Source organism: Benincasa hispida, chromosome 8 (assembly GCF_027475165.1).
Source record: "Benincasa hispida cultivar pf3 chromosome 8, pf3_genome.v1.1, whole genome shotgun sequence".
NCBI classification, from domain to species: Eukaryota; Viridiplantae; Streptophyta; class Magnoliopsida; order Cucurbitales; family Cucurbitaceae; genus Benincasa; species Benincasa hispida.
Window position 1 is genome coordinate 39,522,074 of NC_143485.1, and position 25,949 is coordinate 39,548,022.

The 25,949-nt window shown below is 35.9% G+C and overlaps 2 long non-coding RNA genes across 6 annotated transcripts in view; one reads left to right on the forward strand and one right to left on the reverse strand.

The window, feature by feature from the left end:
• Nucleotides 1-671: 671 nt before the first annotated feature.
• LOC150034572 (uncharacterized) lies at nucleotides 672-1,353 on the reverse strand. The gene is made up of 2 exons (XR_016531230.1): nucleotides 1,218-1,353; nucleotides 672-850 (listed from the first exon to the last, which is right to left on the reverse strand). It is a non-coding gene; the product is annotated as an uncharacterized LOC150034572 (long non-coding RNA).
• The window catches only part of LOC120082632 (uncharacterized), a 43,289-nt gene continuing 18,533 nt past the window's right edge, over nucleotides 1,194-25,949 (forward strand). For 2 of the 5 annotated variants that reach the window (XR_016531227.1, XR_016531226.1), the window contains exons 1-4: nucleotides 1,194-1,629; nucleotides 1,732-1,804; nucleotides 1,925-2,019; nucleotides 2,105-2,173. This is a non-coding gene — a long non-coding RNA (uncharacterized LOC120082632). Of the gene's footprint in view, nucleotides 1,646-1,731; nucleotides 1,805-1,913; nucleotides 2,020-2,104; nucleotides 13,003-25,949 lie in introns of those variants that run through there. The other 3 variants (XR_005483232.2, XR_005483231.2, XR_005483233.2) reach the window with 3 other exon arrangements.

Here is a 25,949-nt window from a genome sequence, read left to right on the forward strand (position 1 = left end):
TGCTAAGAGTTTGTGGGATTTCCTATGTATGCATTTTCAATCTATTGGACTGGCTCGTTATTATCAATTGCACAGTATTCTTGTAAATCTTAATCAGGATATTGGTCAATTAGTTAATGAATACTTAGCAACTCTTCAACCAATTTGGACACAATGGAATCAAGCTAAAATCAGTATAGATCATCTTCATCTTATTAAAGTTCTTATGGGGCTTCGTCTAGAATATGAATCTATTCATGCTGCTTTGTTACTTTGCAATCCTCTACCTTCACTGGATACAACGATTCAAGAAATCTTGTTTGAGGAAAAATGATTTGGCATCGTCACCTCCAGGCAATCTGAAGTCTTGCAAGCATTTATATGCACAATACTTATGGAGCTCTCTTTTGTAAAAATTGTAAGTTCTCTAGACACAAGTTTGCTGATTGTCCTATAACAGTGTGCAGGTATTGTCACAAACGTGACCATATTTTGGACAATTGTCCCAAGTGACCACCTCAACCTCTAGGTCTTCCTACGAAGTCAAGAAATTTGACTAAAATTGGTTCATCCTCTGTAACGACCCGACTCTCTAGGACTTAAGTTAGGCTCGATGATGAAATAAATGCTAAATAGATAAGGGGAGTTCAAAAGTCCTTTATTAAATGCAAATGTTAAAAACAATAATAGGGTATCCATAAATCATAAGGTTAATAAATAAATATGAAAAACAATTCTTAATAATAAGTTTCAAACATCAAAACTAAACATTAAGAGAAACATGAAAAGAACTCTAAATCTAATGAAAACTAGTCCCAGTGGCTCGATCACGAATTCCGCTTGTCCATCGCCGGTACATCTCTACCCTTACCTGAAACAACAACATGAGAAAGAATGAGTATAAAATACTCAGTAAATAACCCCACTACTGGGGTCAGGCTCGATGTAACATCTTGTATTTTTTTAGTATTAATGTAATTTTAATATTTTATTATTGGAGGGTATTTTTGGAATTTTGGATTTCCAGTGTAAGTGCAGGAATTTATTTTTTTTAATCTTGGAAATTGTTCAATTTGGAAATTTATGATAGGAATAAATTTCTTTTCGGGAAGGAAAGGTAGTTAATGAAATATAGTAGAATAAGGAAAAGAATAAAATAAAGGGTTTATTTTATTTCCTTATAAATAATTATTATTTTTATTATTATTGTTATTATTATTATTATTTATAAAAACAACCCTTCTCTTCTTCTTCCTTGAGCCACTGAAAGCCCTAACCGTCCCCTTTGTTTTCATTTCTCCAGCCGTCGTCGACGCAGCTTCGTTCGCCGCCTCCAGCCACCAGCGTTCCGTCGGCGTCGGTCCGAGCCGTCTCTGCCACCACCAACCTAACCCGATTCCGCTGCATCGTTGCAGAGCTCAGCCCCGCCCTCCGGATCCGCACGTCCGCTGCCGTTTCACATTCGCTTCAGCTGCAGACTCGCGCGACCAGAAACCCAGCCTCGTTCGCCGCTTCAGCCGTCGTCTCACGTTCGCTCCAGTTGCGGACTCGCGTGACCAGAAACCCAGCTTCGTTCGCCGCTCGTCCAGCCTGCTATCCGAGCCTAGCTGCCTTCCTCCACTGTCGTTCGTTGGATTTCGACGAATGTTGGTAAGTTTTGAGTGAGGTCAGTTGAGTTTTGAAGGTTTTGGGTTGCCCATTAAAATTGTGGATTTTTCCTTTTTGTTGATACCGATTATATTTGGGATTTAGATCCAAGACTGGGGTACTTCAGAGTGCGCAACGTGTTGCCTAGTGGATTCGAGTTCGTTCGGCAAGTAGTTTGGTAAGCGTTATGATCCTTGTTGTTGGTTGTTGGGTACCCATTGATTATTGGACTTGTTGGTTGTTGGGTACCCATTGATTATTGGACTAAAGGATGGTTTAATTTTAAGTATTCTTGAAGGTTCCAAGTCGTCATCCATTGAATTTTAAAATCTGCTAAGAGGAGATTTTGGAGTCGAAATCTTGTGAGTGTTTGTGGAGCAAGTTTCGTTTTGGGTAAGTTAATTGGTGATCATTGGATGCAATTTGTATATTTGGATCCTGGTTCCAAGACTGAAATTTAGTATTATGTCTGTATTAGGGGACTTAATTCAAGATTTATTTTGTTGAAGAGCATTAGCTTGGACTAATATCTGGACTTGACTTCGAGGTAAGTAATCTTATCACTGGAACTGCCCACGGGCCAGGATTTAGTTGTATGCTAGAATGGTGAGTATATGTTATGGTAAATTGTTAGCATGTTGATTGATAGTATGACCTGAATCAAAGTATGTTCTGGTACGAGTACTGAATTGTTTAAATACACGCCTAAGCACTTGATCGTTAGTATGTGATGGTATGTGTTTTCATATGTCGACGTCATATCTGCTGGTGTGAGGCATATTTGTATGTTGTAGAATTATGATGTAAGGTCTACATGAATGTTGTATAATGTGTTGTTGAGGATTATGTGTATGTGATATAGCTATGGTACCAAGGATTTCATGTATGTTTTAGAATTGTACGGTGTTGATTCTTTGAACGTTGAGACTATGTGAATATCCTCATTGATTAGTTAGATGCTCACCAGTTTGTGTTTCCTTCGGGATTCACCAGTTTTATGTTTCCTTCGGGATTCACCAGTTTTGTGTTTCCTTCGAGATTCACTAGTTTGTGTTTCCTTCGAGATTCACCAGTTTTGTGTTTCCTTCGGGATTCACCAGTTTTTTGTTTCCTCCGGGATTCACCAGTTTTGTGGTTCCTCCGGGATTCACCAGTTTTTGTGGGCATACTTAACTATAATAGAATAGGACTCAGTTTCTTGTTTGTTCCATTTGTTTATGTGCCATAGGTGGGTATCTAGAGGACATAGATGCCTAGCCTGACCCCAGTGGTGGGGTTACTTACTGAGTATTTCATGCTCATTCTTTCCTATGTTGATGTTTCAAGTAAGGGTAGAGATGCACCGACGATGGCGCAGCGGAATTCGTGACCGTGCCACTGGGACTAGATTTTACGCTTCCGCATCATGACATTTATAGTCCTTATATTTTTCTCTTAATGTTTAGTTTTACTATCTTAAACTTATTATTAAGGATTATGTCTTTTGTATACTTTTAATAGTCTTTACGAATTATGGGTACCCTATTATTGTCTTTTTTAACAATTGCATTTAAAAATGTCTTTTGAACTTCTCTTGTTTTAATTAGCATTTATTGCAAATAACTTAGCGTCATTTTAAATTCTTTGCATGCATTTATTTTAGTAACGGTCGTCGTTACACTCGACATTTATGTCCTCTAGATATGCACCTCTGATGAAACATATACACTGCTCTAGTCCTTATGGGACACATATTCACATGAAACAAGAAGGAGACTGAGTCTTATCCTACTATAGTTAAATATGCCCACTACCTCTAGTGAATCCCGAAAGAGACACAAACTGGTGAATCTCGAAGGAAACATAAACTGGTGAATCCCGAAGGAAACACAAAATCTAATGGACATCTAACTAATCAGTAAGGACATTTGCATAGTCTCAACATCATAATCATCACTGTACGAATCTATGACATACATATAAACTTCAACATCGTGGCTCTACAACATATACATATACCTCAACATCATGGTTTTACAACATACATGTATACCATCAAATACAACCATGGAAGCATATATCATCTCATACTAGCATTCAAATGTCTATGTGCATAAATAAATAATTCGGATCTCGTAACAGAACATACTTTAATCATATTATACTATCAATCTTTCATGCTGTCATTTTGCCATAACCTTCGTTTAACATACTAGTATACATCTAATGCCTGGCCCATAGGCAGTTCCAGTAATAAGATTACTTACCTTGATATTAGGTCGAAACAAAAAGCAATTGAATTTTTGTGAAATTCTTGAATCCTTAATCAAGCCTAAACATAAATCAAGATTTAAAATTAATAGTTAAGGCCAAATTCCAAACACCCAAATATTACAAAATATTTTCAGATAACCTTACCTAATGTGTGGTCCAATTCGAATTCACATTCCAAACCTCCAATTTTAAGCCCAAATAATTAGCAAACCAAACTCTTCTTCATCTTGAATGAAATTTTTGAATCAACCCCCTAATCATAATTTGAAATAAGGCTTACATGATTAAATCTTGAATCAAATACATACTTCACTACTAATGTCTCAAATAAATTATCTATATGTAGCTTCGTAAAAAAAAATCACTTCCAAATGACTTCACCGAAATTTCTCAACAATCAAAATTAATCCATAAGAGGGTAATCAAAGCATAAAACTTACCAAAACAAACTCCAACTTCACTAAACAATACCTCAATACCTTCACAAACTTAAATCCAAAGTTGAAACACAATGGGTATCAACCAATTGATGCCAAAAGTAAATGAGTATTCAAGAATCAACCAAAAACAAACCCAAACGATAGAAATTTTACCCAAATCGATAGATCCAGTGACGACAAAAGCGAACGACGCTTGAGCAGTGGTGGATGGAGGTCATGAAGAAGAAACTAACACGGTGGCTTTGGGCGGCGTCGGACGGGCTCACGAACGTGAGGAAGAAAAAGGGTGTGGGGTTTGAATTTTTATAAAAAAAACAACAACAACAACAATAATAATAAAACAAAAAAAGGAAATAAATATAATTACATTTAATTCCTTTCCGTTTAATACTATTAAATTCCTTTTCGTTTCAAAAGAAAATTAATTCCTACCATTAATTTCCAATTTGAATTTCAAATTGAATAATTTCACGCTAACAATTAAATTTTCGCACTTACACTTGAATTCCAAAAATGCCCTTCAACTAATAACAATTACTGAAATTCTAAATAATAAAGTTACTGAAATTACATTATCACTAAAAGAATGTGTGGGGTGTTACATTCTTCCCTCCTCAAAGAACTTTCGTCCTTGAAAGTTCATTCTTAAAAAAAACTCCGGGGGTGTTACATTCTTCCCTCCTTAAAGAACTTTCGTCCTCGAAAGTTCATTCTTGAAAAATCTCCAGGTACTAGGCCTTCATCTCATACTGTCGCTCCCAGATAGCTTCCTTGAACTGGTGATTCTGCCACATGACTTTCACAAAAGCAATTTTCCGGCGGCGCAATGTTTTTCCTCTCTAGCGAGGATCTCTATAGGCTTCTCCTCGTAGCTCAAGTTGTCATTCAATTGTAAGGGCTCGTAGTCAACTACATGGGACGGGTCTGTCACATACTTGCTTAGCATCGAAACATGGAAGACATTATGAATTGAAGACAGTTCTGGGGGCAATGCCAAATGGTAAGCTACGGGGCCAACTCGTTCCAGGACCTCGAAAGGTCCAATGAATCTTGGACTCAACTTTCTTTTCCTGCCAAACTTCAGAATACCTTTTATAGGTACCACCCTTAAGAACACTTTGTCACCATTCTCAAATTTCAGGTCCTTACATTTCACATTGGCATAGCTTTTCTGTCTACTCTAAGCTATTTGCATACAAGCTCTGATTTTCTGTATTGCCTCATTCGTGGTCTGCGCTAGCTCAGGACCTAGCGACTTCCTCTCACCAACCTCACCCCGGCATACTGGAGACTTGCAACTCTTTCCATATAGGGCTTGAAATGGCAATGTGCCAATGGCAGTCTGATAGCTATTATTATATGCGAATTCCATTAAATGCAATCGAGAGTCCTAACTCCCTAAAAACTCTAGTGCGCACTGTGCACAACATATCTTCCAATATCTGGTTCAGATGTTCTATTTGACCATTAGTCTATGGGTGAAAAATTGTACCAAAATCTAATAGAGTACCCAATGCTAACTGGAGACTTTTCAAAAAAACTAGATGCAAAATGAGGGTCATCATTTGACATAGCTAAAACTAGTACCAAAAAAGGTGTAACAACCCCTTCCATAAATAACTATGAAACTTAAGATGTTGAAAATCTGCAATAGTTCTACACGTCCGAGCTGAGAAGTGTGAAAACAGTCATGAAGTTAAGAAAGTCTTATATACTAAAAATATATATCTGAGTCAACCATGTCACGGGGAAAACTTCATATGTGCAGTGAAGAAACTGGTCAATACTATATAATGCGTCATCTGAAGATACGTACCAGAACAAATCTAGTCAACTGAAAATTGCATCTACTCTAGAAGTGCCAACTGTGATGTCTTTCCTAGGGTCTACATGTCTGAGAATAACTCTGTCTAATTAAGTCTCACATTCATGAGAAACTCATCATGAGGCTATATGTTGTCATGAGCTATAAAACTTGTTTGAGCCATCCTCATATTATTCTTTAGGCTTGAAACAATCACATATCATTACTTAGACCTTGCTGCGAACGAGTCCAGAATTCCCCCGAAAATGAGGTTTTAAAGTCTCTGGATGCTAAAGCATAAGTTAATTGATAACACATTTTCATAACCTCGTAATAACCGTAATTGATCTTTAAAGTCTTTTTTTTTTTTTTTAACGATAAAACCTTCTTGATTCATAAGTCCTAGCTTGGATTACTCATACTCCCTAAAGCTAGTTAACTCAATGCCCATGCAAGAGAATACATGCTATCTTGTAATGCTCCAAACCCACTTTTAGTAACTTCTTACTATCAACTCAACTTTATTGCCAAGTCTATCCCTTATACCAATGGTTATATTGGAAGATCCAACTTACTTTTGTGCATATACCATTATTGTCTACCTCGAGTTGGATTATTTTCTTTTCTCAATCAAATTGATGGTCTTGCTAGTTCATGTTTCCAACACTTGCACACAAAGTCAAAATCCCTTAAATCTTACTAATGCCCTTAATGTTTTACGTCTTAACTAATGAAGCCTTCATACATATCAATAGTTCTCGAACATCTACTGTTACTAGTAACTCCATTTTAACTTATCCCTTCTCAACCTTCTATTTCGGTAATAGATTCTTGTGTTAAAACAAAGTTCCATACCAATCACCTACATAAGCTATCTTTCCATCTAACACATATTGTCCTAAAGTTCCACATGATAATGAGGTATTCTTCTTTTACACCAAAACAAATACCTTGTAACCCCTCTTATCAAGCCTTCAAACCATACTTAACTAGGAGTTTCGAACACATTAAATTCCTTTCTCTTTCCAAAAAGTAAACTTCCTTGGATACTTCTCTCTCCTTTACACTTATCTTTGATAAAACCACTAAATTCAAGACACTTTTTTTTCCACTGTCCAATTGGAACATAATCTCTTTACTAAATTATATTTTACTTAACTCCTCCATAAATCTTATCTCTCTCACTAAGAATTTCCATCTTGTAGAATTCTCCTTTGCCAATTTGCATACTTTTAAACTCCAAAAGACTTTTGTTTCTTCAAATTTGCTAACTTGGATCTCCTTATCACAATAAGGCTCTGGGTTTAGTCTAGGTATACTAAAATAATCCTTCAACCTAAACAAATAACACCTTGCTTTAACCCCTTTAAGTCCAAGGTCATGTCCAACTATTTCAGCTTCCTTTAATGACATCTACTTAGCTAGATATTCCAAAAGAATTCTTCATATCATTACACATACTTTACCTAGTTCATCAAGTCGTAGTATTACCCAAATGATTATGACTTATGAATCCTTTCTAAAATTCTTCTCGAAATGTTGGGTTTTAATACCTCAAAACCTTCAATAAATTTATAGACTCTTTTTCTTTTCCTCCTTATTCATAAAACAACTTTTAACCTTATACTTGAGTACTGGCCTGTGTATTTATACTACCACCGATTGCACTATCCAACACAAAACATAACACTAGTCCTTGATCAATTCTTGTCTCGACAATTTTATTCTTTGGCTTAAACATTTAAATACCTTCATTCCTAAATTGTCATAACTCTACATAGTTTCATCAACCTTTAACATTGCTGAACTGAGGTATATATTTGTTCGTTTCTAACATAATTTCCATGAGATTAACTAGTGCCAAGTGACCTCATAATTTACTCTATTTTATTTTTCTCCTTTTGTAGTGTCGTACCTGATAATCCTCTTATAATAACTTCTAACGAGTCACTGACCTAGCATTAGAACATAACTGGTGCATTTAAGCTAAACAAATATTTTAATGCACAACTATCATAAAACTTGTAATTGATAAGACGTACCTGGCGATGACGAGGAATCCGTTCATGGGCCACAGGGACAATCTAGACTTACATAGTAAGTCAGTCTACAGAACCCAAAACATGGGCTCTGATACCAACTGTAATGACCCGACCCCCTAGGACTTAAGTTAGGCCGTTACTAAAATACATGCATGCATGGAACTTAAAACGACACTCCTTTATGATGAAATAAATGCTAAATAAATAAGGGAGTTCAAAAGTCCTTTATTAAATTCAAATATTAAAAACAATAATAGGGTACCCATAAATCATAAAGGTTAATAAATAAATATGAAAAACAATTCTTAATAATAAGTTTCAAACATCAAAACTAAACATTAAGAGAAACATGAAAAGAACTCTAAATCTCATGATGCGGAAGCGTAAAAACTAGTCCCAGTGGCTCGATCACGAATTCCGCTTGTCCATCGCCGGTGCATCTCTACCCTTACCTGAAACAACAACATGAGAAAGAATGAGTATAAAATACTCAGTAAGTAACCCCACTACTGGGGTCAGGCTGGGCATCTATGTCCTCTAGATACCCACCTCTGGTGAAACATATAAACTGCTCTAGTCCTCATGGGACACATATGCACATGAAACAAGAAGGAGACTGAGTCCTATCCTACTGTAGTTAAGTATGCCCACTACCTCTGGTGAATCCCGAAGGAGAAGGAGACACAAACTGGTGAATCCCGAAGGAAACAAACTGGTGAATCAAGGAGACACAAACTGGTGAATCCCGAAGGAAACACAAACTGGTGAATCCCGAAGGAAACACAAACTGGTGAATCCCAAGGAAACACAAAATCTAATGGGCATCTAACTAATCAGTAAGGACATTTGCACAGTCTCAACATCATAATCATCACTGTACGAATCTATGACATACATATAAACCTCAACATCATGGCTCTACAACATACACATATACCTCAACATCATGGTTCTACAACATACATGTATACCTCAACATCATCAGATCAAATACAACCATGGAAGCACATACCATCTCATACTAGCATTCAAGTGTCTATGTGCATAAATAAATAATTCGGATCTCGTAACAGAACATACTTTAATCATGTTATACTATCAATCTTTCATGCTGTCATTCTGCCATAACCTTCATTTAACATGCTAGCATACATCTAATGCCTGGCCCGTGGGCAGTTCCAGTAGTAAGATTACTTACCTTGATATTAGGTCGAACCAAAAAGCAATTGAATCTTTGTGAAATTCTTGAATCCTTAATCAAGCCTAAACATAAACCAAGCTTTAAAATTAATAGTTAAGGCCAAATTCCAAACACCCAAATATTACAAAATATTTCCAGATAACCTTACCTAAGGTGTGGTCCAATTCGAATTCACCTTCCAAACCTCCAATTTTAAGCCCAAATAATTAGCAAACCAAACTCTTCTTCATCTTGAATGAAATTCTTGAATCAACCCCCTAATCATAATTTGAAATTAGGCTTACATGATTAAAGCTTGAATCAAATACATACTTCACTACCAATGTCTCAAATAAATTATCCATATGTAGCTTCGAAAAAAAAAAAAATACTTCCAAACGACTTTACCGAAATTTCTCAACAACCAAAATTAATTCACAAGAGGGTAATCAAAGCATAAAACTTACCAAAACTCGCTAAAACAAACTCTAAGTTCACCTCAATACCTTCACAAACTTGAATCCAAAGTTGAAACACAATGGGTATCAACCAATTGATGCCAAAAGTAAATGAGTATTCAAGAATCAACCGAAAACAAACCTAAACGGCAGAAATCTTACCCAAATCGATAGATCCAGTGACGGCAAAAGCGAACGACGCTTGAGTAGTAGTGGACGGAGGTCATGAAGAAGGAACTGACGCGGCGGCTTTGGGCGGCATTGGACGGGTTCACGAACGTGAGGAAGAAAATGGGGTGGGGTTTGACTTTTTATAAAAAAAACAATAATAATAAAATAATAAAACGAAAAAGGAAATAAATATAATTACATTTAATTCCTTTCCTTTTTATACTATTAAATTTCTTTCTATTTAAAAAAAAAAAACTAATTCCTACCATTAATTTCCAATTTGAATTTCAAATTGAATAATTTCAAGCCAACAATTAAATTCCCGCACTTACACTTGAATTCCAAAAATGCCCTCCAACTAATAACAATTACTGAAATTATATTATTACTAAAAAAATATGTGGGGTGTTACATTCTTCTCTCCTCAAAGAAATTTCGTCCTTGAAAGTTCATTATGCTGGTGTTACAAGTTTATTACTGAAATTATATTATTACGAGAACGGAGGAATTTGGATCTCGTAACAGAACATACTTTAATCATTTTCTCTCCCATTTGAAGCCTTGAAAGCTCCCGATCACTTTTAATAGCTCCAAATTAAACTTGACAGCCCATAATGCTTTAGAATGCAAGATTTGCTCAAGAATCTAGAATTATAATCATTTGAGTATATTAAACATAAAAACCAAGATAGATTAAAGCCATAAAAGTAGCTCTTTTGGAGAGCTATCAGACACCCCAAAACCTAAACTTTGCTCGTCTCGAGCAAGGCAAAACAAAATATAGGTATGAATCATGTGATGCAAATGAGCGACTCTAATCTCAAGGCTAAAGATAACAAACTACACAAAGATAGGGTCATTTAAATGCATGCACTAAATCAAGAAATTTAAAACTAATTCTCTATCCCCTACATGTGTGTGTGCCTCCAATCCTATCTAGGTCTTTACTAGCCCAGGAAGGTTTTATTCGGTCCTTAACTTGTTTTTCCCCTACTCTGGCTCGGAGGATCAAGTATTAAGCTTCCTAGACCCAAGGTGGCAATCTAAAACTTAAGGGAACCAAAATTTATTCTACTTTTTTTTCTTTTTCTTTTTCTTTTTCTTTTACATTTTTCTTACTTTACACAAAAGAGGAAGCCTTATCCAGACTATGCCACCTTCGTTTTGGCTTGGCCAAACGGGTTACGTGGAAGATATCCAACTATAAGAAATATATCCTTTAAAGGTGTCGAAGCTTACTCATTCCTCAAGATGCTAGTCTCTGTCGGCAACTTGTTGGTAGCGTTATTTATCTGACAGTAACTCGTCTAGACATTGCATATATAGTTCATACTGTTAGCCAATTCATGGCTGCTCCATAGAACCATCATTTTACCGCCGGTCTCCGAATCCTTCAATATGCCAATGATACTTTAAGGCATGGACTTCAATTCTCTTTGCAGTCATCCTTGATGTTATTTGGCTACTCTGATGCTGATTGGAATGATGATCCTATTGATAAACGCTCTACCACAGGTTACTAGTTTTACCTAGGTGATTCTCTCATTTCTTAGTGGAGTAAGAAATAAAGTGTTGTCCCTCTTTCTAGTATTGAATCTAAATTTCACCCTCTGACTGATGCTACTTCAGAATTATTATGGCTCCACTGGTTTCTTGCTGATATGGGAGTCCCTTAATAGTCAGTAACTATCCTTCACCGTGACAGTCGTAATGTCATCCAGATTGCTGAAAATGATGTCTTTCATGAACGTACCAAACATATTGAAAATGACTATCACTTTGTCTGTCATTATCTTCAGAGTAAAACTTTCCTTTTACGATCTATTTCCACTATCAACCAACCAGCTGATATTTTCACCAAAGCTTTGTCATCTGAATGATTCCACAAGTTGTTTAACAAAATCAAGTTAGTTTCTTCTCTGTCGCCTTAAGTTTGAGGGAGGGTATGAACGTGTATTGTGGTAAATTAGGTAAATTAGAGAGATATTTTAGGTCCTATATTTAGTTTTACTTCATTGTATTTAATCCTCTATACTCTACCGAAAAAAAATATACTTTTGATTAATAAATCATTCAAATGTTAATAATTGGGATTTTTTTCTCTCTCGTGCATTGCTTGGCAATGCCAAAGTCTGAGATTTTGGGACAAAACTCATTGTCCAATAGAATATTGTATGGTTTGATGTCAAAATCCAAAATCCTTGTGCTACAACCGTGATGCAAGTACTATAAGCCTCGAGCCACACCAGTAGCAATCCTATACAATGTGTTCAATTCCAACTCCGCACCATTCTTCAACACTGTATGGGATATATACTTATCCAAGCACCAATTGGGCATATATTCATGAATCAAAACTCTTTTATCTGCTCATAGAAAAAACCTAAGAGTGTGACTATGTTTACATGTGAAGTCTTAATGATGCTAACCACTTCGTTGATAAAATCATGACCCTTTTCTCTGGGATCATTCAAAAGTTTTACAGCCACATTGCGACCATCTAATAGCTTTCCTTTGTAGACTGTGTTGAATCCTCCCTGGCCAAGCTTGTTTTTAAAGGAATGCGTGATTTTCTTCAACTTGGAGTAACTATATCTCTTGGGTGTTTGTGTGGAGTATCTCTTGATAATTTCTTCGACTTCGTCTTTATTTGATATATGTTTCCTTATGTAATAGATGAATATGATGATGAAGATTATCAAAATGATGCTTCCTGAAGCAATTGCAACTGCAGCATAGATTTAAATTTAATATGCTCAATGATTTAGTAGAGCAATTAGCCACGCAATGGACAAATCATAGTGAATGCTGTTAGATTATGTAATTAGTTAGACTTAATTTAGATTTGTAGTTTGAATTAGGTTTGTTTTATTTACTTAGATTTGAATTGTGTTATTAGATTTATTTTTGATTATTATAACTAGACGTGTTATGTTTTTTTCAAGTACAATTGGGAGGTGGGGATTTAAACCAAGAACCTTTTGATCCTTAATATATACAAATACTAGTTGAGCTAAGTTCTTATTAACACTAGATCTGTTATATTTTTATTTCATTATTCAATTATAATGAATGAAATATGTAGATGTTCTCTCTTGCAAAGTTTAATAGCTTGTTCCGAAACTTCATGATATTTTAAGATGGCTAGATTTTATAGAATTTAGATGTAAATTACTTATTTAATTTTCTCATATTTTACTTTTCAATTTAACAAATTTAAAAGATTATATTAGCTTCTAAACTTTTTTTTTCTCTTAAAAAGTTTTAGATACATTCATTTAAAAATTTTTTTTTGTTCAAATGAGTAAAAAATTTAAAAGCATTCTCGAATTTCAAATTACTGAATTTAAAATCATTTTTTTCGACTTTCTCGAATAGGATAACGGATGGTACAAAAGAAATAGTAACATAAATAACTTATAATTAGATATTACTTTTTGGGAAATTATTTCAAATGAACTGTTGAAAATATTTACAAAATATAGTAAAATTTCGAAACTATGAATGATAGACGTTGATAGACATTGATGGACTTCTATCAGTGTCTAACAATGTCACTGTTAGACACTGATAGAAGTTTAACACTTTCTATCAGCGTCTATCATTGATAGTTCTAAAATTTTGCTATATTTTATACATATTTTGGTTCATTGTTCTATATTAAAAAAAAAAAAAAAAAAAAACCCTTACTTTTTTGTGTAAGATAAAAGTCTCAAGTAACTTTGAGTAATACTTTCTTTGACACTTTCCTGCAAAAGAAAACATCGAGCGGGATCAATATTTTGAAGTGATTGAATAAAAATATCAAATTAGAGATAAAAATACCTTTTAGTCCTTATATTTGGATGTTATTTTTATTTGGTCCTTCAATTCAATCACACTTTTAAGTTCTTAGTTTTTTTTCTATTTGGTAACTAGGTTTTTCTATATTTTACAACTTTTTATTTTTAACTGTTCGTTAATGCTTAAATCGGTCGTCTTAGATGTTAGCTTTCAATTAATTAATTTAAAATAATCATAGAATAAAATTTAAAGAATAATTTTAGTGTACAACAAAATTGATTGTCATATTTACAAATATGTCACCAAATAAAATAATTTAGTCTATTACTCTTATACCATTTATATAGTCAATTGATAGACTATTTACAGTATATTAAAGTGTATTTAGCCCAAGGAGTTGGAAAGTAAGAGTTAGGAAATAAAAATTGTGAACTCCACTTGTTGTTTGGCCTAAGAAGTTTATGGGTCCACTATAAAAAACATTAACTTTACATGTGAGTTTCAGGAATTCACGACTCCCTAGACTTCATAACTCTTTGAACCTCTATTTTGACAAACTTTTTTTTTTTTGGCTAATAGACGATTTATACCTTTATTATATATATATATATATCATCTAAAAATGATTTAGGAAAAGAAAACATTGTTAAAAACTAAAAATCAAATAGTTTAGGCCTTGTTTGATAATCATTTGATTTTTGATTTTTTATTAAAACATAAGCCAAATTTTAAAAACTAAAAAAAAAAATAGTTTTTAAAAACTTGTTTTTTGTTATTGGAATTTGGCTAAGAATTGATCAACCATTATACTCAAGAAATAGATTTGATTTAAAAAAAAAAAATCGAAATGGTTATCTAATAGAATCTCAATCATGGAAGGAAAAAGAGGAGGTACCAACTAGATTCAGAACTAGGAACAACCCTGCAGACATAAGGTTGCACATCTCCACTTCCACAAAAGCAGTAAAATCTATGCGTCAAATTTCCTCCACACGTGCCACTAATCCTCACATCACTCGTAAGCTACTATATACAAATCCTCGTATTCCACTTCGAACCCTTCCCTCACAGCCTTCTCCACCATCATCTTTTTGTTTTTTTTTCCTTTCTTTCGACCTTATTTTTGTAACTTCCATTTCCATGTTCGTGAAACATGTTTCAAAATATACACTTAAATCCATCGCCTCCGATTCTAGAGCATAACTCCTTCTTCTATTTGTTGTTTCCCTAATTTTTTTGTACGAATGACCTTCTCCCATGCGTCTTTATGTTTTTTAACTCACCACCCCACTATCTTATGAAGTATAACCTTTTGCTTATGTCAAAGGGCACTTTCAGCCTTTTCAACGAATTCGCACTTTAGATGAGATCTCTAACCCAACGCCTTTTTCAAAACCCGAACCTGATGCTATCATAATAATGTGACAAAGAAATTTTAGGGGAGACTTGACAGCCTAATGATATCGGGTTGGGGATGAACTCATCAGCCCGATTGCTTTTCCAAGATCCTATTCCAATTTCAAACATGAAACGTGGGTAATAAAATCCAAAACTTGAATGACATTACCCATGACATCGCGATAATGGTGCACATCTCAGCTCGACGGTGCCTTTTTCGAAGCCCTAACCCAATTGCAACTGTGGTGCCGAACATGGTCATTGTTTCTGACCGCCACATTAGTATATCGAATGTAGAGAATCGAGTCTTCTCCAACACATTCCATGCATTGTGTACTTACCACCTAAAAAATAACGTAGCAACGCACTTCAAATATAGTACAATTCTGAAGTGTTTCAATGATTCAGCGAGGGCATACAGACTATCCAAATTCAACAGGTACTAGGAGAAACTACGTGGATTCAAGAACAGGGCTGTAATGCAGTACCTAGAGAACGTTGGCTTTGAGCGATGGACCAGGGTCATCGATCTTCAAGACAGTATGACAGTATGACAGTATGACAACACTGTGGAGTGCTTCAATGCACTTACAACTAAGGCTAGACTCTTACCAATCATATTATTGTTGGAATTTATTAGGGACAAGCTCCAGGAATGGTTTTTCAAATACATAACCGAATGGTCCACAAGTACGTCCTTATATTCAGATTACGCCAAAAAATAGGTGGCTAAGGAATTCAAGAGTGGTAGGTGGTACCAAGTAAGCTCAATTGACTGTCATACGTTCATCGTGAAGGACGGTCACTTGGATGGTGTCGCCAATTTAAACACCCATCAGTACATATGCAAACAGTTCGACTACTTAGAGATTCCATGCTCACATGCAATAGTTGCTACAAGGTCGAGGAACATTAACCCCTACACACTTTGTAATCAAATTTATAGCGTGGAATCACTAATCCTAGCATACGCAGAACAAATATTCCCAATCAAACATTATTTTAAGTGGAGGAAACCACCAGGCTACATAGAATGTGTTATCCTACCACCAAAAATAGCAATCAATGTTGGTAGGCCACGTGTTAACAAAATTCCATCTATTGGAGAACACCTTCCAACCCAAAGGTGCCCAAGGTGTAGAAATCAAGGACACAATCAGACAACATGCAACCAGCCATTATTAAGCAATATAAGTAGTGACAGGTGGAGATAGAGTTAATGTACATACTATATTTGATTTGGATTATGCTTTTTTCATTATGATTAATAAACTTGAATTTCGGGCCTTTTATTTATTATCAGGTTAAGGCTTTAGAAAAGGCATTGTTGGGCTGAGATGTTCACCCTTATTGCTATGTCATGGGTAATGTCATCTGAGTTTTGGATTTTAATGGGGTTTCATATTTGAAATCAGGTTAGGGCTTCAAAAAACAATCGACCCGGTAAGTTCATCCTTAACCTGATATCATTAGGTCGTCGGGTCTCCCCTTAAATTTCTTCATCGCATTTTTATGATAGTAATGGGTTCGGGCTTTGAAAAAGACACCGGACTAGAGATCTTATCCCGAGCGAAAGTTCATTGGAAAGGCTGAAATGCCCTCTAACATAAGCAAAAGGATATAATTCATAAGATAGTGGGGAACGGGTCATAAAACATGAAGGCACGCAGGGCACAAAAAATTGTTGTTTCCCCTTCTGAATCGTACCAAAAACTTAAATAAAATTCGAGTAGGTCTGTGTAGTCATACCAAATGGAAAGGGATTTTTCGAAGAATACACCAACTGACTCTTTCCAATATTGCAATTCTCCTTTGGTATATTGGGATGCAGTAATCGTCGAAGAGGTCTGATCTTGCGATCCTCGTTCTTTGATCTGATTGGCTTATGTTTATTGTAACAAGCCAAATTCCAAGAAATTGCATGTATTTATCTTGATTATTTAGATTTGGATTTTGAACTTTAAAGATTTGGAATTTTTTGATTTCGGTTAAATCAATTCAAATTAAACTTGGTCAAAGATATGAAATTAATACGATTTTTTGGAATAGAATTTCATTTTGGTTTTGGAATGGGTGGATTTCAATTAGATTCTAACTAGAGTTTGATGGAGATTTAAAATCCTATTGGAAACTTAATTATTAGGTTTGAAGTGAAAAAAAAAAATTTATGGTTGATGGGGAAAAGAAATATTTTTGGTTTATATTTTTTGATTGAGGGAAAAAGTTGAGAATTAAGGTTTTAAGAGTTTTTATTTATATAAAGAGGTGCCTCGGTATGCATGCAAAGCAAAGAAAAAGAAAATGAAAGTAAAAGAAGGAAATTCTTTTCATTCTTCATTGAGCAGTACGTGACCTCCCCCCTCCAAGAGGATCCTTGCCAAATGTCGGCTAGTCATGCCACTATTCCCCAGTCGACAATGACCTCCAGACAAAGCCACGCCGCTGCTCGTCGCGTTGCCACTCAGTGTTTTTCCGACCAGCTAACTGCACCGTCTGTAATTCATGCCAACCACGCCGCTCGTGGTTCACACTAGCTGCATCGCGGTTGTTGACCACCCAACTGTGCAAAGCATTGCCGTCCATCACTCATCGGTGCCCTTCGACCGCCATCGTCCGCCAACCTCATTTTTCTAGTCAGAGTTCGTCGGGTTTAGCCATTTGGGGTAAGATATTGGGCGATTTGGGTTGTTTTTTGTTTGATTCCTTAATGCCCATTAAGTTTCTGGGCTAAATCTTATGATTTATTTTGGGCAATTTGGGTTGTTTTTTGTTTGATTCCTTAATGCCCATTAAGTTTTTAGCCTAAATCTTATGATTTTGATTTTAAAATTGAAGGTTTGATGCCTTTGGAGCCGTTGTCCCGTGGTGTTAAGGATCAACTTTGGGCGGTTTTGGTAAATGTAGAAATTGGAGGAATAGAAATATTAATCTCTTTTTTCTCTTATTCAATATGTGCATATAAGATCTTCTTATATAGGAGAAAGACCTTTTATAAATATGGAAAGAATAAAGACAATAGAGGAAAAAATAAACATAAAGACAATAAAGAAAAACATTTCATATACAAATATAGAAATTTCAACAGCCCCTCAAGCTGGTTTGAAGATGTCTTCCATAGCCAGCTTGTCAATCAATCTGTCAAATTGTTTCTTTGGAAAGCCTTTAGTTAGCACATCAGAAATTTTCTCCGATGTAGGAAGATAAGGAATACATATTATTCCTACTTCAATTTTTTCTTTAATAAAATGCTTATCAACCTCAATATGTTTTGTTCTATCGTGTAGAATTGGATTATGGGCAATAGAAATTGCTGCTTTATTGTTGCAATAAATACGTATAGGCATACTCAAAGAAATCTTCAACTCTTCAAGTATCCTTTTGATCCATGAGCCAAGACTCTAAACTCTGCTTCAGCAGTACTTCTGACCACCACATTTTTTTTTACTCCTTCAAGTAACCAAATTTCCTCCAACGAAGGAACAATAACCAGAGGTAGATCTTCTATCTATAGTACTTCCAGCACCATCTATGTCAGTATAGACTTCTATTTGGAAATGATTATTCCTTTTTAATGGAATACCTTTTCCAGAAGACCCTTTAAGATATCTCAAAATTTTGTAGGTCGCTTCAAAATGATTTGGTCTAAGAGCATGCATAAATTGACTAACCACGCTCACAACAAATGCAATATCAGGACGCGTATGAGACAGATAAATTAATCTACCAATAAGCCTCTGATATCGTTCCTTGTCCTTTATTTCTTCTGTTTTTGCTACTTGAAGCTTTATATTAGGTTCAATAGGAGTTTTTGCAGCCTTGCGACCAAGCAAGTCTGTTTCTTTAAGTAAGTCAAGGACATACTTTCTTTGGTTAACAAAGATCTCCCTTTTTTTATCTTGCAAATTCCATTCCTAGGAAATATTTCAACGTTTCCAAGTCCTTAATTTAAAATTCACAAGTCAGTTTTTTCTTAAGATCAGCTAAGCCTGCTTCATCATCACCTGTGAGAATAATATCATCTACATAAACAATCAAAATTGAGATTTTATTATTCTTTGAATGTTTATAAAATAATGTATGATCTGCTTGACTTTGAAGAAATCCATAACTGGACACAACTTTTCCAAAACTTTCAAACCAAGCTCTTTGGGACTGTTTAAAACCATAGAGAGATTTCTTTAATCTGCAAATTTTATTATAGCCAATCTCTTTCTCAAAACCTGGTGGTAAGCTCATAAAGACATCTTTCTAAAGATCACCATTCAAAAAAGCATTTTCACATCAAGTTGGTAAAACGGCCAATCTAAATTAACTACAAGAGACAAAAGAACTCTAATAGAGTTAATTTTTGCAATAGAAGCAAATGTTTCTTGATAATCAACTTCATATGTCTAAATGAATCTTTTAGCTACCAGTCTGGCTTTGTATTTTTCAATACTACCATCAACATGACACTTAATGGCAAACACCCATTTACACCCCACTGTTTTCTTATTCTTAGGTAATTCTACTATTTCCCAAGTTCCATTTTATTTTAGAGCATTCTGGTGCGTTATTTTATTTAGTGGAAATATGGATGATATGCGTTGATGGAATTGCATTGTGCACTCAAGTTTCCCCAGCGAAATTCAAGTGTAAATTCCTCTGAGTTTCCTGGTAAGTCCAGGATCGAACACAGGGACTTGTGAAAATAGATGCGTTGGTGACTTTTATGAAGACTTGCGGTAACTAGTTAAATAAATAAATCTTTGGGTTTGTTGTTTGCGTTCATGAAAATAAATAACGACTGTGGCAGAGTTTGAAAAGAGTTGGTAAATGGAAAATACGATGAATATGCGGTGAACGGGTTGAGAAAAGTTTCGGCTAACACTCCCTAGAATGCGTTCATGCTTTGCAATCATGCAACATGCGTACAATAGTAAACCATCTCTCAACGTGAATGCTACCACTTCTAAGGCTAGTTGGATGCTATAAATATGCGATAAGTCTATAGGGTTTACACATAAACCTCTATCTCTATTTATGCGATGACAACATGACATTCACACAAATATGCGACCACATAATATCATTCCCATTCCTAGGATGCATGCGATGCAAGTTGACAAATGAAGCTTATCTCTAAGTTCCTATCTCTTAATTATGCAAGCCTAATCTTGCTCTTTCGAGTCCAGATTCTAACCTAGCTCTCTCGAGACATTAGGTTCTTTCTTTAGATTCTCTCTCGAGTAACTCTAAAGGGTATTTTGCACAGCATAAAACAAAACAATCGCAAGCAATGAACTTCCTAGGTCATGTCAGCTTAGTTCTTCTCAACCCATTCAACTAGTTTAGCTACTCATGCATATTAAGAGAGTGAGCAGATGTAGAAATAGAACTTCCATTGAATAGATATGAAGATGAAGTACAAAATAACAATGTAAGTATAATAAAGATCCTGGTAGCAATTTCTTGCTGCCAGGCGTTTACACTCTTTCTACTCGTGCTCTAAAGATATTCTCGCTCTCATTAGAGTCAGCCCGCTCTCTGTTCTTACGCCCAAAGGTTCTCTCTCGAGTTGCGCTGGGCGATCTCCGGTGCCACAACTCTTCTTTTGCTCTGCCTTAAAAATGGAAGAAAACTATGAACAGAAGCAACTGGTTAACTCATCAACCGATCAACCCCTTTTCTAAAGAATGCACTTGGTATTTATAGGGCATCAATGGTGAAAGGCGGCTTCTCTCTCCCGGTTGTACAGATGGGACAGCTTTAATTCCTGATTGACGCACCGAATGATTGTTACCGATAAAGCTGAATGTACTTTGTGACCGTTATAGGCTGTCAACTTAATTAGGATTCGACTGTCGCCAGCTTTCTGTCTCATCGCTCTTAATTTGCCTTCACCCAGATGTGTCCACCATGTTGCGCTGACCAAGTTGCGACGATCCTTCTCGGACGAATGTTTGCGACCACGATCAACGCAAAGTCTTGCGATGAAGTTATGCTCGATCGATAATTTCCTATGATCGCAATCTTGCATTGCGTTAACGCATATTCTGCACAAAAATACAAAAATCAATAGTTCTACTACGCTGAACACATGCGACCGCAATATGATAGAATTTATGCTTAATGGATGCAATTTAACATATTCTATCAATGCAATCCATCATTATTTAATAACTTAACACTATGATAACGTGCAGGGTGGTGGATCGAATGAACACTCAACTGCGTCATTTTTGCCCGTTATCATATTCATCTCCTCCATCACTGCTAATTTCCAATTTGGATCATCTAAAGCCTCATGTATATTCTTTGCGACAAACAAGTCATCAATCCTTGATGTGAAAGATCTATGACTATCTGACAATTTTTTATATGACATAAAGTTTGCAATAGGGTGTTTGGTGCAACTGCGAATACTTTTTCTAAGGGCAATGGGAACATCGAGATCAGACATTACTAGAAAAGTACTTTGAGTAGTTGAAGGAGTAGGAATAGAAGAAGAATTACCAGTTTCAGTCGTCGGGGGCTCAGATTGGTCGTGTGAAGGACCAACTATCTTTTCTTGGTTCCCTTGATTGAATTTTCTTCTATTATAAAACTTAAACTCGGGCACTTGATCAATATGATCATTTTGTAATATTTCTCTCCCTGATTGAGAAGTTTCTATACTTGGCATCATAGATCTAGTAACATCTGTATGATTAGGACTGGAAAAAAGAATATAAACATCCCAAAAAATTTCTTCCAAATTTGACTTCTCCCCCTGAAGGGAATTTGGGGAAAATAGGGTTGATTTTCTAAAAAAGACACATTCATACTCACAAACAATTTTTTTTATCAAAGGATCAAAACATTTATAACCTTTTTTTATTTAAAGAGTAACCCACAAAAATGCATTTAACAACTCTATGATCAAGTTTGGACTAGAATTGATCTAGTATGTGAACATACTACACCCAAAAAATTTAAGGGGTAATTTAGAATACATGCGGGATGTTAGAAATTCTTTTTTAAGGCAATTGATAGGAGTCTTAAAATTCAAGATCTTACTAGGCATTCTATTTATTATTTAGGTAGCTGTAAGAATTGCTTCCCCCCATAGATATTTTGGAACTTGCATAGAAAACATTATAGCACGTGCCACTTCAAGTAAATGCCTATTTTTCTTCCAACAATTCCATTTTGTTGAGGAGTATCTCGACATGTAGACTGATGGATGATACCTTTGTTTTTCAAAAATTCACAAAAAAAAAACTCATTAAAGTACTCGGCTCCATTATCAGAGTGTAAAATGCAGATTTTGGTTTGAAATTGAGTTACAATCATATTGTAAAAATGTTTAAAAATTTCTTTCGACTCAGATTATTTCTACATTAAATAAACCCTAGATAAACGAGTATGATCATCAATAAAAGTAACAAACCATCTTTTTCCACTATGAGTCGTAATCTTAGAAGGACCCCAAACATCAGTATGAATCAAATAAAAAGGTTTTGAAGCCTTGTAAGATTTTGGAAAATATGCCGAATGATGATTCTTTGCGAAAATGCAACTTTCACAATCAAAAGATGAATAATCAATTCCCTTAAATAAATGTGGAAATAAATATTTAAGATAAATTGGCCACAAATGGATTCCTAATCATTGCAAGGTATGTCCCTTAAAGGAAAGTCCTTTAGGATTTTATGCATGAAATGTTAGCTGAGTTATAGTCGTAATTGACAGGATTTCTTGTAAGGGATTTTGTTAAAGTTGATTACGTATGGTTATCAGGAGATGACATCATGGACTATAGGAAGGGGAGGTCGAGGTAAAAATGTTAAAAAGGAGCAAGACCTTGAAGTACAAGACCCTGGGGTGCAAAACCCAGAAGCATAGGACCCGCCTGCATAAGAGAACCTCTTACTGTCTTTTGACCCTTCTAGGTCGACCTGGCAAAGGGTTAGAACAAGAAGCGGGCCCTAAAATTCAATTGTACCCCTACGAGTTCGACACCCCTAGAGATCCCGATTGAGTATACTGCCATGGCTGCAATTAGAGAAGTGGTTACGAAGGTTGTGATGGGGCAACTAAAGAACATCGTGGTGGAACAAATATCTCATCAGTCGCAGCAGGTACCACCCCCATAGGTTCTGATGCCACAAGGTAGAATCAGAATCAAGCTTTGAACCAAGAAGGCTAGGCACTTACAGAACTTTAAAAAATATGACCCTCCGACATTTGAAGGACCCCACTAATGCGGAGTTATGGATGTCTTCCATAGAAGGTATCTTCTAGGACATGAGGTGCCCAGAAGAGCAAAAATTGTAGTGTGCCATATTGTACTCATTGATAATGACAAACGTTGGTGGCACTCAGCAGAGAGAATGATAGATGCCAATGGAGGCCAGGCAACGTGAGACCAATCCAAAGAACGATTTTACAAAAAGTATTTCTCTGTCTACGTGAGATACAACACACAAGCCGAGTTTATGAACATAAAGCAGAAGACCATGACAGTGGAAGAGTATGAGGAGAAGTTTGACAGGCTGTCTTGTTTCACCCTTGACTTAGGGTCCACTAAAGTAAAGAAAACTGAAAGATTTATTCAAGGACTTCGAGATGGGGTGTGAGGCATTGTGCAAGCATTTGAGCCTACCACCTATGCAGCAGGCTTTCATGCGGTAACACGAGTAGGCTATCCATAAGGGCTAGAGTTTATTAAGTCTTTGGAAGTAGAACCCATCTCAGGCCAAAAGAGAAAAAAGAATTAAAGAACTTCAGAGTTTCCACAAAAAGTCAGAATACAGACAGATCGCTGGGACATATCAAGCAGCAAGCTTCTAGTTTAGGATGAGATTGGAAGGATAGGCCTGTGTGCAAATCGTGTGGGAAGCGACATTAAGGGCGTTGTTTGATCGGTACAGGGACTTGCTTTAAGTGTAAGTAGGCAAGACATATGACCGACCAATGCCCTAGTAGTGGTTCTGGAAGTGGTAGGGGTCATCCCCCGAATTCTCAGTAGGGGAGTTCAAATCGACAGCAACAGTAGGGTTAAGTTTATGCCACAACTCCGCGTGAGGCAGAAAAGTCAGGCTCAATGGTGACAATACACTCCCTATTTTTGGACATTATGCCTTTGTATTGTTTGACTTTGGTTTGATGTATTCATTCATATTGTCTGTGTTTGTGAAGCATGCTAGTATAGAACTAGAGACGTTGTATTATATGTTGTTAGTTTCTACTCCATTTGGAGATATAATTCATGTGATACAGAAGGTAAAAGCATGTCAGCTTGTGATAGCATAGCATATATTAGATATGACCTTGTTAGTCATGGATATGATAAGATTGATGTTATTTTAGGAATGGATTGGTTAGCTGCCAACCATGCCATCATAGATTATTTTCGTACAGAGGTTGTCTTTACCCTGCCTGCAGGAGCTAGCTTCAAGTTTAGAGGAGCTAAGACTGATTAGCCAGGGTGCTTAGGGCCTTTTGGCCAGTGCAGTTGATACCAGAAACCCTGAAGTTACCTTATCATTTAAGCTAGTTGTGAGGGAGTATCCAGACATTTTTCCAAAGGATCTCCTGGGTTGCCAGGAACTACCCCGATCTCTAAAGCCCCTTATAGAATGGCTCCAACGGAACTGAAAGTGTAACAACCCAAATTTGTACGTATACACTACAGGAAATTAAATGTCAAATGTTAAGCAGAACGAAATTTTATTTAAAGGGGTGGTAAATGTAATACTCTAACCCTAATTTAGAAAGTAGAAAAAAAAATAAAATATATAATTAAGAATGAAAAATATATAAACTTAATAGGAAAATCGGATGGAAATTAAGAATTGAAAAAAAATAAGAAATTTATTAATTATCCAAAAATAATGAATAAGGGGCAGAATCAGGGAGGATTAATTAGAAGTTGGACGCTAGCTAATTCAGGAGACAAAGGGCAATAGATAACTTTTTGTTTGGGCACTGCTCATTGGAAGAATTGGAGGTGAATTAATTACCCATATACTCTTAAAATTTGAAAGAGTTAAAAAGGGGAAGTGGAATCCACAAGCAGTGAAAGCAACTCACGCGTGAAAACTAGCGAGATTGGAAAGAAAATTGAAGAGAGCGAGAGTGGAGAGAGCGAGATTCTCAGCGAGACAGTGGGAGAGAGCGGGAGCCACGAGAGCGAGAGTGAGAGCCAAACCAACGAGAAAGCTGGAGAGAGCGAGATTCTGAGAACAGAAAGAGCGAGATTTGGACAGAAGCATGGATTATGCGTTGAATTTGGCCACGATCTTCTAAATTATACATGGAGAACCCTAAAATGGAATACAAACAAAGGTTGATGACGTAAGGGCAAACGTTAGCCAAAATTAGGTGTCTTATTAAGAGAAATTCTTAAACCTAAGTAATTTTAAAGAAGCCATTTGTAGGATGAGTTGTCACACAGAGAAAAGCTGGAAACAACTATAAATAGAAGGCTTTAGGCTGGAAGTTAAACGGATTCTCAAACAAAACTCAGTAGTAAAAATCGTATGAAAAGGGTGAAGTAATTCTGTTAGTTAGAAGGAGGAAACGCAAGGGAAGTGCTGCCCAAAATTTTCTTCTGATTTAAAAGGGAAAGCTCTACTGATTAAACCATAAAGAATACTAGGATCATAGTCAAGGTAAGTAGTTTATCTCACCCTCTCTTGAAGTGTTTCAGGGTAGTGTACCTTTAATATGTTGCATAATTATGTTATTGTTATGTTGCATTACATGTTTAAAATATGTTTATCGACTAGGGACCTCATGCATTATGCTTGTTCACAACGATGAAATAAG